A 16,453-nucleotide genomic window follows, 5' to 3' on the forward strand; every position below is an offset into this window, starting at 1 on the left:
TAACATGACTGCACCTATCTTGAGTCATAACTGCCACAATCACCCTCAAATGACCCTTGTCAGTTTTTCATAGTTTCCTAGTCAAATATTAAATAAGAAAACAAACGTTAGAGTGTTGTGTGGAGCATTATATCTGGAAACTGGCATGAAGAATGTGCCTGATTCTTTGATATTAGATTAATATAAACCAGGCACATTCCAGTTTGACTGAATTCTTAAAATAATAAATGACCCTCTTTCTGCCCTAAATTGTAGGGATCCTCCTGGTCTTGCTGCCACCTGGAACCACACTTCTGTCAGAAAGTTCCCAAATAAGTTGCACTCCATGCAAGATACATCTGTCTGCCTTTCTTTAGCCTCATGGCACTTTAGGGCTGGTTCTCCTGCACCAGACCTCAGTTCTTCTGGAACACCACCCTTTTGCTAGGGGTTCAATTTTAGCAACAACCACTAAAGAAATTTGCTATACTGGAAACTTTAGCTCTGAAATGATAACGTTTAATAGCTCTAACTCAATATAAACTAACGAAAGGTAAGCAGAAAACTTGCTCACTTTCATAGATGTGCATAGGGTGTCTTTAATTTTGTTAGTTTTTTAATGACTATTGTTGTTCTTAATTAATGCTTGATAATTGAAGAATGGGCTGTATGGCCCACATTAACTCACAATGTCAGGGTGAGTATAACAGACTACTAATTTTCTTCCAAAGTCTGTTTCCTTTTTCATACTAGCAGAATTTTAACTAGTTTAGATTTAAATTTCCTCCAAAGGTCCATGTGTTAAAGGCATGGTCCCAGCTTGGTGCTATTGAAAAGTGATAAAAATCATTAAGAGGTATGACCTGGAAGGAGATTTTAAGTCATTAGGGCATGACTGCAAACAGGATTGTGAAATGCTGCTCCCTTTCTCTTCCACTGTCTTTTTGCTGCCAACAGGAGGTGAGGAGCATGCTCCACCATACTATCCCCACCATTGAGGTTCTCCTCACCGCAAGCCCAAATACAATTGGATCTATTAACCACAAACTGAAACTTTTGAAACTGTGAGCCAAAGTAAGCTTTTCTTAAGTTAATTATCTCAGACATTTTATTACACTGGTGGAAAGCTGATGAATACACACAGAAACACTCAACTGTATCTTTTACTGCTCTGTTCCCTTGAGACTAATTGTGATGAAAGGACTAATTTCACTTCTTTCCTGAATGAAAATGATACTTACAAATACAGTATCACTTGCTTAAGAGAGAATTACTTGTCATACATGCTCTGTCTTTTTCTTTTACGTGGGCTGGAATATCAATGTGGCAGTGAATTTGCTTCAGCTCTAAAGTCAAGATTATTAATATCATTTAGGTTAATTAATTTAATTATTAATTACATAGGTGGAACAGCCCTGGGTCCCTGAATCAGTGCACAGGGAAGAGCTATCCTGCCAGCCTGTACCATTTAACTCTAGCCTATTATTTTACACAAAAATAAATTTCTACCTTTTTTAAGCCTCTACATCTTGGAGAATCTTTATTATAGCAGCTTCTGCTCAAAGCCTATTTGGGTACTGATCAACTGGAAATAGGGTGTGTAGACAGTCAGGAAGGAAGATGGTGACAGAGAAGTCTAACAAACTTACCAAGATCCCTAGATGGCTACTGGGGTTCACAACTGGTGAGCTTTCCTGTTGCTGGGACAAAATATCTGACACCTGAAGCTTAAAACAAGAGAGGCTTATATTGGCTCACAGTTTCAGACATTTCAGTTCATGGCCATCTGGCTCCAAGGCAGAAATATGGAAGAAGGGCTCAGTGGAGGAAAGATGGTCAACTCTGCTGAGAAGCAGAGTGGATTACAGAGTGCCACAGATGAAGGGGTCAGGGTTCAGATACAGTCCCCAAGGTTGTTCCTTCATGACCCACCCAGACCCACCCAGAAATATGCTTTCTAGGTGTCTCTTAACCTAGTCAAGATGATAATCAAGATTAAACAGTACAGAGCCCTGCAAAGTCTTAAAGGGTAAAAGAATTTGACCCCTGAGTGATGTTGAGGAGGCAGTCACACAACTAAGTGTCATAAACAAAGAATGTAAGAAGTGGAGCCAGTTATTTGGTCAAATTAGGGTAAGCAGGGAGGCTAACTTGATGCTGAGTTATCTAAATTATTTTTTCTAATAGTTCTTTGCTCAGGAGCTGGATTGATCTACAAGACTGGTGTTCCATTTGTGAAGGTCACAGGACCTTGTGTCAGTATTTGAATTATTTAGAAATTCACGTTTTCCACCAAGCCCTTGTATTTTTTCACCTTGCCCACTCATTTACCTCTACTAGACCTGCCCTACAACCTCTATTTCAAATATCCTTCCTTGGTCTGCAGTCTTTGGAGCCAGTATGTACAGTTAGGCAGCCAACACAAAGATTCCTTGATGGCCACTGGGGACTGTCTCTCCTTTATCATTCACCTCAACTTCAGGTAAAAATATCTATAAAGAACTTGAAATTATAAATATATTTTGAGCACTTATTTCTTTGCAAATATGCTTATTCTACCCTATTCTATTTCTCTCAATATCATCATCCATTCCAGATCCTTCTGTTTCCTATTTCCCCTAACCCTATTGTAACATTTCAAAAATACTTCTTGGACTGTCTTCTTTGATACTGCCTAAATCAAGCTTCATAAGAACTTCTCAGTTTTTTCCCCTAATTTAAATCTTTCCTTATTCCAGCTTATGCTCTACATGCAGATTATTTTCCATAAAATACAGATTTACTACTGCTCTCCAACTCCTCCCAAAAATCATCAAAACTACCCACTTCTTTCAGAAGAGTACAGATGGTCCCCAACTTACAGTGGTTCTACTTTTTTTTTTAACTTTACAATGGTGCAAAAAGCAATATACATGCAGCAGAAGCTGTAATGTGAATTTTCATTTTGATCTTTCCTGAAACAGTGATATGTGGTACAGTCATCTCTGTCAGTGCTGGGCAGAAGCAGCAAGCTGTGGCTCCCATTCACCCATGACCATAAGAAGACATCACCATCATTCCACAGCAGCTAAGCTATGATGATTGGTAGATGAGGTGTATAAAATATATTTTTGGCTTATGATATTTTCAACCTGAGTTTATCAGGATATAGCACCCTCCTAAGTAAAGGAATACCTGTATAGTCAAAGCTTTTAACCTTTTCAAAGATTAAAGCCCCTTAAAATCCAAACTTTCAAAACACCCATAGATCTTCCTTGCTTTTGCTCCTACCATTTACTCACAGTTCAACATCAATGCCCAGGGTAAGCTACTTCTTCTGACTTTGGACCTCAGAGGCTGAGAAAATGAATACGTATTCATCTCATTGTGTACTTCATTTCCTGACCCTCTAGAGAGTTCACTGTAAGTGCACTGCTTACACCTTCATATTTTACCCAAAGATTTTCTTGTGAGACACAAAACTATAAGAAATAATGGAAGATTTCTGCCTTCTATTATATTAATAAATGTGCCTAAAGTCCAAAAAGAAATTTGGACTTTCAAATAAAAGTCTCCTTATGTCACTGATTATCACTAGTTATTTTCTAGAGGCTTTATGGAAAGGTGTCTTTCATTTTTGATTTTCAGTAGTATAGGGTGCTATGAATAATTTTGTCAGGCTGGCTGTGTGTGTGTTGTTTTCTGGTTACCTTTTTTTTTCAATTTCCCTATCCTTTATGGCTCATAATCTTTGTAACCAAATTCCAACAACAAAATCAAGTTGCAGAAAATAAACTTACAGCTAAGGCTCAATGATGCAGCCTTTGAATTCTCTTTCAATGATTCTTGTTGCCAGAAATTTCTTTTTGATCATCAAGTAAGAAAACCCTTTGATGTGAGCAGCAACTTACTATTTTAAATATAAAAACTAGCAACTTATTAATACCTCATTTTTCTTTTGGATTTTATTGATATCATATATCAGTAATTTTCTACTATGCAATTACTTTTTGCATCTATAAAGTTAAGGCACATTGTTTCTATTCTCTGTCTTTGTCTGTAACTTATTTCACTTAATTGTTTTGAAGGCTCATTAAGATTTCCCTTATTCCATTTTATGATGAAGACGTTATATATTGAATCCAAAATTCATGCAGTATAGTGCTTTTTCTCTTCTTTTATCAAGTTTCAATAAATGAATTTGAATTTTATCTTCAATTTTTCATACATACTACTATGTCATCCAGACATTTTTGAAAGATATGTGCTGATTAAAATGCTTTTCCTCTTTAAAGTTTGACCCATGATAGTGACACAAATCAGTGAAAGAAAGGATTAGAAAAAAGAGTGTAAAGAGACACTTCCCCCATTCAGTAAGCAATTGGAAGTGATAACCTCCAGGTTGAAGATACCTAGGCTGTGACCTTGCTGAGACATTCCAGGCTATTCTACGGCTATCTATGTCTCCCTTACAGAGAGTTAGACATCCTGGTTCCTTTTCAGGCTTTGGGAAGCCAGTCTTACAGTGTGTAAGATAATTAACAAGTATCTTACACAGAGGATAGAGGCACTTTTCACTACTTTATATAATAACCATAAACTTGTATTATATAAAATGAACAAGTTGAAATAGAGATATGTTCTTATTTTGCTCTTGTGAATTACTTCCATGAAGTGGGCAAATAAAATGCATCTACTCACTTATGATTTGCTCATGTGATAAAATAAATATTATTTTAAAAATCTACTGAGTCCATAGGGATAAATTTATACATGCATCCACGTTTTCTGTGGCAGTCAGACATTGTTCTTTTCGGCAGTGGTCTTCTGAATAAGCACTTTTAGACAACTATCCACCTACAATGGATAAAAACACTTTCTTTTCGCTGAAATGATGGATGGGTTTTCCTAATGTGACTTGCTACTTGCTAGTGATTGCAGAAGGGAGAACTCACTGATGATAGGGATTGAGTTCAGCTTGATAAATAGGAAGTTGAGGTTCACTGTCACATCCAGCTTTCTACTTGTAGAGGCCACACAGGAATGTTTCCCTAATCATACAATTTTTAAATGTTACCTGTGACAAGGAAAGAAAGGAAGGGGGCCATTACTTAGCAATGGAAAATACTCTTAAATTCTCCATAGACAGCCAAGAGAGGAGTATGTCTGGAAGATGGTATACCCTGGCCATTTAGCTAGAGATTTGTCAAAGCTGTAATTGATTTGTGTGTTTTCTAATCCACCCACATCATTTTACCACTGAAGAAACTGAAATAAAGTGACATGCCCAAGATTACATGAAACCTCTAGGGCTTCAAAATTACCTCCAAAACGGAGTGGAAGAAAGTCAAAGAAGCTGCCACATAAAACATAGAGGAAGAGCAGAACATCATTCAAGTCCAATCCAATATCGAGAACACACAATGTCTCTTCTAGGATAAAAAGAGCATGAGCTTTGGACTGAGATATGTAATAAATATTCTGGTTCTGCCATTTATTGGCTACATAGTATTAGGCAAAGCAGTTTCCTCACTTGTAATATGATTTTTACAGTTACTTCCTTTGCAGAGCTGTAATAAGGATTGCAAGAAATAAACGACTTAGACAAAGCCTGGCACATAGTAAAAAGTCAAGAAACAATGATTTTTATCTCCAATAAACTTAAAGTTGCCATTCAAAAACTAAAATTAAGAATTTGGAAAAGAAAAAGAAAGCCAAAACATGTCTATTTCAATCAGTAAAGGCCTATAAAGACAATCTGAATCATAGCCAGTCTCTTGGACGAGTAACAAAAGATATAAAGGAACTAATATAATTTTTCATTAAGTGTTTAAGACATATAGACAATCCAAGTCTGGCCTTTTTCCCTTTGCCCAGAGAACATTCTAGCCACAATGAAACTTGGAGCATGATCAATGTAATATCTTCAGTAGAGCCCTGGTGTGTGCATACTTTCACATACCTTTGTCTGAAGGGCCCTCAGTGGAATCTCTCACCACCTTCTTTTAATGGGCAGCAGCTGCCTGGAAACAGTCCTACCCTATTCCTCCCCTTATCAGACCACAGTAAAACTTTCCCCCAGCATACTCTGGGACAACTATCTGTTCTTGTTATGTGTAACACTGACAGTTCCTTTTAGGGTAGTTTTTCCTACACAAGGTGGTTCTGCATTTTTAGTTTTTTCCACTATATAATTTATCCCTGAGTTTATCTGATGTTAGTTTCTTTAGGAGCAACACATTTGGACTTTCTCCTTTCTCTTGGATTCTTACTTGGAAGCAATAGTGAAATGCAGCTGTCCACTCTATGAATTGACATGGAGATAGTGGTGTTATCATTAATGGTTCAAATCTAGTCATAACCACTTACATCAACCAGCCCCTTTTGTTGTTTTAGAGTCAGATTTGCAGATCAATGTTTGGACTGACAGGTACCATGGCTTTTTATACTATTATCCCATTGAATATCCCTTACTGGACATGGGAAAGGGAGTAAATGATGTATCTTTGTAATTGTTGGAAAGTTCAACCTTATATCACATCTATCTACCACCCTTTCTTTCGCTTTATTTTTTTCTTTCCTTTTTATTTTCTACGTCCCTTTACAATTCAAGTTTCAGAATGATGCTAAATCTCTGAGTAAATCTTATAAAGAAATAATTAATACTAGAAGAATAAAAAGCAAAAGCAACTGTTAAAATATCCCACTATATGATGACTTCATGGCTCTCATATTAATATATTTTCCCAGATATTTACCATCTACCAGAAGAATTTAAAATGGCAGTGATAACAATCAAAAATATTATTATCAATCAAATATATTATTATATTATTAATAATCAAATATATTATTATATTATCCTGGAAATTATGTCTTCTGTGTTGTACATTTGAGTTTGAACTATAATAAAATGAAGTCATGTCATGCAGTTATCAATCCTGATCACAAGTTCTGGATCTGGCCCTAATTATTGTGAACTAGAATTATACACAAACACACACACATTTTATACGGATACACAAACATACTTATATATAAATACATGTTATACCTATATATACAAATATACATACATATCTCTGTAGCAATATATGTGTGTTTGAATGCATGCATGTGTTTATGTTAAATTTATTATAGTAAAAGATACATTGCCATTATTCTCCCTGAAATATTCCTCTTCATTTCAGACACACTTATGTCCTTGTTTTGCCACTTTCTGAGGTAGTTCTGGAAGTCCTCTTTCATGTCTTTAGTTGTGGTGTTGTGGCTCCCTGATATCTTGAATTGATTCAAAATGTTTACCACAAGTTCTGTCAAATGAAAATATTATAGTGTGTCCTCATTCACCTAATTCACCAGACCTGGCACCATGCAATTTCTGGCTCTTCCTCAAAGTCAAAATGACAACAAAAGGTAAACATTTTGAATCAAATCAGGACACTGAGGCAGTCACAACAATATAAGTAAAAAGACTCACACACAAAAAAGGACTTTTAGAACTGCTTCAGAAAGTGGCAAGATGTCTGGGGGAGATGGTGTACACCTGTAATCCCAGCACTCCGGAGGCACAGACAGGAGGATCGCTGCAAGTTCAAGGCCAGCCTGGGCTACATAACGAGTTCAGTGTCAGCCTGAACTAATAGTGAGACCCTGTCAAAAGAAAAAAAAGTAGAAAGTAGAGAATGATGGAATAAGTGTGTTCATAATGTGGGGGTGGTGTTTTGAGGGGAATTAATAGTAATATGCCTTTTAATGCAATAATTTTTATAAAATTAAATACTTGCCATACTTTTAGATCACACCCTGTGTGTGTGAGTGTGTGTATTTCCTGTAAGGGTGGATGAGTATGTCCAAAGATTAATGTATTAAAGCCTTGGTCCACAGGGTGGCGCTATTGGGAGGTGGTGGAACCTTTGAGAAGTAGTGCCTGGTATGAGGTCCGTAGGTCCCTACCAGCATGCACATGAAGGAAACCAGAAGACCCTGCTTTCACTGTCTCTTTCTGCTCCCTGGCTCATGAGGCTTTTTCTGCCACACATTCTCACCGTTATGTGCTGCCCTTACCAGAGGCTCAGAGAAATAGAGCTACTGGATCTTGAACTGGAACCTGGAAAACTGTGACTAGAAATAAGACTTTTCTCTATATAAGGTAATTGCCTCAGGTGTTTTGTTACAGTAATGAAAAGATGATTATTACATACACCAACATTTTGATAAATACATTTCAGAGACAATTGGAATAATTTAAGAAATTCACGTGTGAGAACTTAGAACCAAAACAAAAAAATTCAAAGCAATCAAAACTTTTTAAATAGTTGGGTATTTGTGTGTGGTAGACCAGCTATTTATCAAGCTCAATTATTCTTCTTAGGCTCAAAGTCGAATACATTTCCCTGCCTCCTTAGAAGTTGGATATAGCCATGTAACTGAACTAGGTCCAATAGGAAGTCAGTGGAGAGATCTCTAGGGTTGACCCATGGAAACTTTTACCATGAATCCTTCACTCTTTTATGCCTTCCAGTGAGGAGAGCCAATCTGGAAACCAAGGATGACACTTGCTAATTAGAACACCTATTAGGACAATATGAGCAAGCAATAGTCTTCTATTAGGTTAAGCTTATAGTATAGGTGTTTATCAGTTAAAGCTGTCAGTACATTCAAGCCTAATTTTAGTTGGGAAGAGCCCAATGCTGGCAGTTAACTATGAAAACAAGTCTGTATGAGGTCCAGCAAATGACTGTTCAAAAATGTAATCTGAACATATTAGCAGTGCCCACAGGAACAACCTGAAGTCCTTAAACTTTTGCAATCCTAGAGCCCAGTAAAGATTCCTGAACCTCAGGGGAACATCTCAAAAATGTACAGTAACCCTTTAAAGTATTTGCTCATGAGTATGTCCATTGTAGAAAAATATTACTGTGAATTATAGATTAGATAAAATATTAACATCTGGAGTAAGTAACTAAGAAAGGCAGCTCTCAAGCTGTCATCATTAAATTGGACTCAATTTTATAAGTTTCTATAACATCCTAATTGATTATGGAATGAAAATTGTGCACAGCTATTGGTTAGGCTTTCTGTTGACATACTAAAACCACTGAGAATACATTGAGAAAAATCTCAAAAAGATTATCAAAATAAACAATTTCGAAGTTGGAATAGAATTCACATGCCATCTAGTAGTCTTAAATCTAAACAAGAGCCACAGATTAGAAAACAGTCCCTCTCCAAAATAACTTTTCTAGGGCTTATTCCCTGTGTTAAAATACTCTTAAATGGTATTTAATATTTCCCACTTCATTATTACCAAATGTTTTGCCCACAGAACTTGTACTCATTAAATTTCCAATGAAGTTATTTGTTTTATAACTAATTCAACAACTGAGAACATGTTTCTTTCTCTTTGTCTAAACTTTTCTGTATTTTACTAACTGACACATCATTTCTACAAAAACTTATTGGACAGTTGATCCTCTGGCAGGGCCAATGCCATAAAAATAAAAGCTTAAGTCAGGAGGGAGACCAAGTACACAGCCTCAGGCTTCAGTGTTGTTACTGCACAAACCCTTGCTACCTGGTTACACTGTCACCTAGGTACAAGGTGAAAGCAATGAAATGAAATTAATAATCAGTGAATTATGACCCATAAAATTGTCATAGCAAGTATTTAATTAGTATAACTAATGATACCCAAATCTGATCAGTTCACTTAAAATTAGTCCAATCTGAGTATCCCAAGTTATTTCAAACATAGTTTAGTGTTATTACTGGCATACATGTTCTGTCTACTAGGCTCACACCTGCAGTGAAGGTATTGGCCATGAGACCTAGCCTGAATCTGGGATCTTTCCTTCTTTTGATATACACAAGGCCTATACCTCCTAGAGCTCATTGGACTTCCTAAGGAGAAATGTTGGACATATACTGTTTAGTGTATTATATTTTCTAAACAAATTACTGTGTGCATATAAGAGAATCATTCCATTTTAGTCTCTAAGAATCATTTTAGTAATTGTGTCCCAAACTAGGAGACACCTTTTTGTCCACCAAGTGACGATGCCATCTATTTTTGACTCAGAAGATTACAGCGCTTGTACTGAACAAATTTTGTATAGCTAGTAACTTTCATGTTTTGATAGTGATAATGCTTTATAGGTGGCACCTATAAAATATTACACAGCCTATACAATAACAAAGCATGCAAAAGGACTTCCCCTCATCTAACTCAAAATAAACTCACCATAAATTCTGATATCAATACAGTAAATTTTATATACACAATTTCAGTCAAAAGCAATTGTCTTTTAAGGCTAGAAAATCATTCTTTCTTAACAATATCCTTATTTGTGATTCAATTTTTTTAAAAAAATGTTGTTGGTAAGGTTAGAATGAAGACTTCTCACTGAATTACATGATAAATAGTGATAAAAATCTTCTATCTAAATCAAATAATGTCTTACATTTACAGAGGTGCTCTAGGCAAACTTTCACATAATATTAGTTCTTAAAGACTTTAAAATTCCCATTGCCATAACAGACATATTTAAATGGGCAAGTGATCTTTTTCCTTTAATGCTCTGCTAATTGTGAGTGCTTTTTTTGTTATATATTTGTTGTTCTTGTTGCTGTTGTTCAGTTGTGAGGATTGAACCCAGAACCTTGTGCAGGCTAGCTTCTGACACTTGAGAGTTACAGTCGGTGCATATGGGACTGTAATTACTTCCGCAAAATCATTTTACAGCAGCAGCCACATTTGTGGTTGATTCAATAACTGGAAAAGTACGTATATAATGGGGCCAAGAATCTCAGAGGTTATCATAGAATTCTTCCTGCCACGGTGTCACTTTTTAAAATAATTTCTTTCTAGGGGAGTTTACTCAGTGTAAATACTGCCTATTCTTTCTTCCAGTGTCCTCATCTATTTTATTATTTTCCTATTGCTGCCATTATATATTTGCCCAAACTGGCGGCCTAAGCATTATAAATGCATTGTCTTAAAGCTCTGTAGATCAGAAGCCTGTCACAGATGACACTGGGATAAAACTGAGTTGTCCACAGAGCTGCATTCATTCATGAGGGCTCTGGGAGAAACTGTTCCCTTACATCTTGCAGACATGGAGGCTGTCGGTGATACCCTTTTTGTCCTCCATGTTAAGCACTGGGCTGAGTCCTTCTCTTGGTCTATCTCTCTAGTTGTCTGTATCAGAGAAAAGTTTTCTAATTTTAACAACTTGGGTGATTAGGTTAGCTCATCTGGATCAAACAATATAATTTCTCTATCTCAAGATCCTTAAGTAATAATATCACAGAATCCCCTTTGCCATGTAAGATAACATGATTATAAATTCCAAGAACTAAGGCATAAGTGTCTTTAACAAGTATTCTGCCTTCTAGACTTACCATTCTCAGATAAATGCCTGTTGATCTCTCAGCTCATCTCATTTCTTCTATAGCCCACACTATGTCTTCAGACTGAAACATTATGGCTTAGACAGCATGTGATGTACACACTGAACAGACAGTATTTCCTGGAATAATGGATATTGCACAGTATATAATGGTATGCATTACAATTGGTTAGAGGAAGACAATAAAATTCAACAATGCATGCAAATGAATTGTAGCCTCCATTTTTCCTAAAGTGTGTGTTGTGGGAATTAAACCACTAGGGTTATTAGTAGTTGTCACACAAGGAAGCCTGAGCACATACATTTGGAAAATGTCAAGTTAAACAAAGTTAAACTGATTCCTTCTCAGAGTCCTTAATGTGCTAATGTACTTTGTGAATTTATAAAAGAATAGTGCATGTTTTTACTTGGTAGGAAAAGAAATTGTTTTCAAAGAGGAGAGTATCAAGTGTTGGGAATTGGCACTGCCCATTTATTTACTGCAGCTTCCTTCTGCTATTGTTTTCAGTTTCCCTTTCTCTCCCTACCTCCTTCCTTCCTTCTTTCTCTCCCGCCTTTCTTCCTTCCTTCATTCTTTCTTCTCTCCCTCTCTTTCTTGCTTCTTTCCTATACTCCTTCTTTACTTCCTACCTTTATTTCTTCTCTTCTTTTTTAGCCTGTAGTCATCTCCATGTAAATGTGACTTAAAAAGCATGGAACTGCAAAAAAGTCTTGCTCTGAGTAAAGTTAGAAACACAGCTTTTTGGACAGGCATTGAAGGAAAAATAAAATAAGAATGAATTTCAGAGGGAATGATGCTTGATCTTGACATTTTGATTGTACTTCTTTGACTTATTGGACAACACAAGACTAAACATTTCCTGAACAAAGGATTAGAGATTTATTTCATCTGTTTCTACTTCTTCTTCTTTTTAACTTGATCATCTTTCCAAGTTTGTCATTCATTTTGTTCCAGTCTCTCTTTGGAGGGCCATAGCAGCCTATTAAATATACCACTGGGCTAAAAGAAAGATTTCTTTGTATACTTTCACCAGGGAATACAGAATCCTGACTTACTGAACATTCCAGATAGCTTAAAACTAAGCATAAACACTAACATTTCCTTTTCAGGGTAATAGTTTTGGGTAGCCTATAAGATTTGTAACACAATTCCTTCATTACTAGGAGCATCTTGACTTCTTTGGATGATATCCTTTTGATCATCACAATAAGATGAAATTCAAATATTTGTTTATGAGATATGGAAAAAATGTAAGACAGCATGCTAAATGGCTCCAAAACATTGCTTTTTCATTTGGTCCAAATATCTTTTCCTGCCATCCTGGTTCCTGCTCCGCCCTAGTCTGCTTAGACCCATTCTTCTTGGATCCATTTTGTGTGCTCAGCCCTCACTTGACCACCTCCTGGGTTTATTTACATAACAGACTTCCCACTGTCCTTACCAGCTAGTTTAGCTCTCTGATAGCCCAATTAACTTCCATTCTAACTATATATATATATATATATATATATATATATATATATATATATATATTTTTTTTTTTTTTTGTACCGGGGATCGAACTTGGGTCCTTGCGCTTGCGAGTCAGGCGGCGGAACCACTGAGCTAATTCCTTGGCCTTTAACATTATTTTAATCTGCAACTATATCTTCCTCTCTTCTTCAGGGTTTACTGTGTGGCGAGTATAACATGCTTCACATTTTATCTCATGTAAGCCACACAATAACCTTGTGGTACAAACTGTATTATTAGACTTAAAAGAATCCTTAAACTCATACAGCTTAATAAGAGTTGGCATAGGAATTCAGTTTCCGATATATTGAACTCCAAAGCCAACATGTAGTCTCTCCAGTGTTACCAGATGTCTAATCCACTAGCCCTTTCTCCCTCTGCCTCCTTCAGTAGCGTTTGGGAGCACAGATCCCCCTCTTCCCGAAGCAACACTTTTTGTTTCATGAGACAACCCAATGTTCTATTTTCCATTTGATATTTGTAATTATTCTTTATGTTTCCTTCATGATTTCTCATTTTCCTACTTCTCCCTAAACACCAGTTATCCCTGAGGTTTTGTTATTTAGATTTCCCTTCTTTCACTGTCACCCTATCTTAGTGATGGCTTTTATTTCTGTGTTTCTGCTGTGATCACTAGAAAGGTGGTTTTTCTAGATCTTTGCTCGATCTGACCCTCATCCCTGAAATTCAACAGTGAAAGTAGAACCTGAGGGGTTTCTGAGTTGTGCAAGATGCCACAATATCTACTGTCCTGCAATATCTGTATCATGACTGCTAACTAGATCATGCTCTGATTATATAAAAATAAGCACATAGAGATGATAGGAAAATTTTAGGAAAGCCACAGAAACTGCTGAGGATGATTATTGTCCTGAATGTGGTCAAAGAGGGAGGCTCAGTGATCATTGTATTCTCTTAGTATTGTTTGACTTTTTATTAGGGGCTCAAATCTTTATAATGACACTGATAAGTGCCTTCACCAGTACAATTTTTAAACCCTTAAAATGACAAAACGGACACCCACATTCATGCATATAGCACTCAAAAAGAGGGTCCAATTCTAAGACAAGTACTCACATTTTGCTTTTTGTTTGTTTTATTTTAACAGTGACTGCTCTAAGACTCGTTTTCTGTTCAATAACCCCAAAGTGCTGAGGTTCTAACATACGATTACCTTTTTAATCTTAGATAAAACTATAATATTGGTTACTGAGTGAGATTCTATAACATGGCAGGGGTTAAGAATTTTTAGCATATTCCACTGCTTCACCTATCTTCTATGACTCTTTGGAGTGTTGACAGTAATTTTTAGTCTGCCAAAAATTACCAATGAATTCAAGCTGCCTCTGTTGAGTAACTGGTCCCATAGCTCATCTTCTAGCTTTCTTTATATTCCAAAACATCACCAATAATGAATAGGCCCCAAAGATTATGAGTTTGCTATACTAAGACCTGTTGATTTACACAATAATTCCTAAAAGCAAACTTCATTTTCCACATTGCGCTTTTGTGATTGAGCTTTTAGAAAGTCACCTTTTCAAACCATACTTTACTAATAGGCTACAACTAATTCTTTAACATTCAATTCTGTATAAAATTCCTTTTACCTGAAAAATGAGAATTGGATTTGTGTTTCTTTGATTAGAAATATTTCTCCTTCCTGATAAAACTTTAGTTCTCCTATGTGGCAGTAAGATACCATTTACAGTGAGTTTAATTTAAAAATCTATTAGATAAAAACATGTTTACTGGCAGTGAACATTTTCTTGAAAAGAAGATAATCTCTTATTTAATTACTTGGAAAAATAGTTATTCAGATACATTTTAACTGGAATTTTAATAACAGTTAACTGCCAACTCACCCAAGGAAAATGAATCCAATTTTAGTAACAATTATCCAAGAATAAGAAACATAAGGAAAGAAGGGAAAGGAAAAATTATGAGAAAAGAAGAAAAATGAAATAGAAATCTATGTAAATAGGGAAGGGTGGAGGGGGTGAAGGGCACACAGGTAATGGGGAAATTATAAGAACTAAGATACATCATGTACAGGTACAAGCACCCAATGATAAATGTAAATGTATTGTATACCTAAAATGTACCAATAAAATAATTTAAAAGAAAAAGAAAGCAGGTTTTGAGTTCAATATATTAAGGAAGATCAAATCTGTGCTCTGAGTTTCATCTTTTTTTTTAGGTGTCTTAATTAACTTAGATGGAAGAAATATTGGTCAATAAAGTGAACAAAGGAGCATAAATAGAGAAGAAAAAGAGCATAAAATAATGATTCAGATTAATTTGAACTTGAATGTAAATCACAGCTCTGGTGCTTACTATCCATTTAGCCTTGGGCCATGATCTGTAAAATTTGATAAGAATAGTCATAATGTATTTTCCTCTAAGAATGTTGGGTAGGTTAAATGAATTTAGTTCACAGTAAGTACTCAGCAAACCATAAATCTTTTTATTAATAAGAATAAGGAAGCTATATTAGTTTGTAGGAAAACACATAAAAGTATTACTTTGCATGATGGGGATGATTTATTGTGTGGAAAATAGGAAAATCATCTCAGCGCCTTCATGACTAAGTTATATATCATGCTCCATGTAAAATCAAAATAATTGTTCAGTCTTTCAAGACAACCTCAGCTCCAGGATCCTGCCATTTTTGTTAGGATTTATGCTTTCTAGGAGGGAAGATCTGAACTGCTCAACTGATTACTACCCAATATGCAGCAAGATTTGGGAGCAAAATTCTGGTCAAGCAGCTTCTTTATTTTCAAGCTAGGAATGAACACTAATCCCTGGGGCCCAATTGGTCAATTGGTTCAAGCCAGAGGATGAAGGATAGATCCACTGATCATCACACACATTCACCATGGCAACTTCAGGAAGAAAGAATGTGAGCTCACCACTTCCCCTAAACAAGTATGTTGGCATGGCAGGAATATAAATCTTTATGAAAATCTCTTCAGTACAAAAGTCCAGATGGAAAATTTACAAGTCTGATTACACAGGTTTTCTAGGAATTGATTGTAATCAGCTCAGCTGAATTGCCCATCCCTGCCCTGTGGTCTGAAAATCATCAGACCTAGTTAGTTATTCCACTGTTAATTCTCCCTCTCTCTCTCTCTCTCTCTCTGCGTGTGTGCATGCGTGTATGTGTGTGTTACTCAGGAATGAATCCAGGCTCTTCACATTGAGTTACATTCCAAAACTTTTCGAAAAAGATTTTGAGACAGGGTCTCATTAAGTCATTTAGTTTCCCAGGCTGGGCTTGAATTTGTGATCCTCCTGCCTCAGCCTCCCAGACTTTGGGGACTACAGACATTCCTTCTCTTCCAGATCACTCCCTTATGTTGCCAGATGTTGAAAGTCTGTACAACATTGTTTTGTACATGTTATCTGCCTTTCTTCAAGGTGTTTCAGGCAGGATGACAAATCTGGTATCTATTACTCTGTTTTCCCACAGCACATGTCAGCCAAATGCATTGAAAGCATAAAAATCTCAAAGATAGGGAAGAGAAAGAGGATGCCTGAATGCATGAAGAAGGTCTCAAAGGAGGTTGAA

The 16,453-nt window shown here is 36.2% G+C and overlaps 1 protein-coding gene across 17 annotated transcripts in view; it reads right to left on the reverse strand.

Annotated features, from left to right (window-relative positions):
• Positions 1 to 1,933: 1,933 nt before the first annotated feature.
• Positions 1,934 to 16,453, reverse strand: part of Pofut3 (protein O-fucosyltransferase 3) — a 431,777-nt gene continuing 417,257 nt past the window's right edge. For 10 of the 17 annotated variants that reach the window (XM_021236834.2, XM_087217274.1, XM_004855406.3 and 7 more), the window contains one exon: positions 1,935 to 11,489. The gene's annotated coding sequence lies outside the window, so the exon portion shown is untranslated. Of the gene's footprint in view, positions 11,490 to 16,453 lie in introns of all 17 variants that reach the window. The other 7 variants (XM_021236833.2, XM_087217269.1, XM_087217270.1 and 4 more) reach the window with 2 other exon arrangements.

Source organism: Heterocephalus glaber, unplaced genomic scaffold, assembly GCF_053883595.1.
Source record: "Heterocephalus glaber isolate CG9 unplaced genomic scaffold, H.glaber_assembly_v1.0 deba00001461, whole genome shotgun sequence".
Lineage (NCBI taxonomy): Eukaryota > Metazoa > Chordata > Mammalia > Rodentia > Bathyergidae > Heterocephalus > Heterocephalus glaber.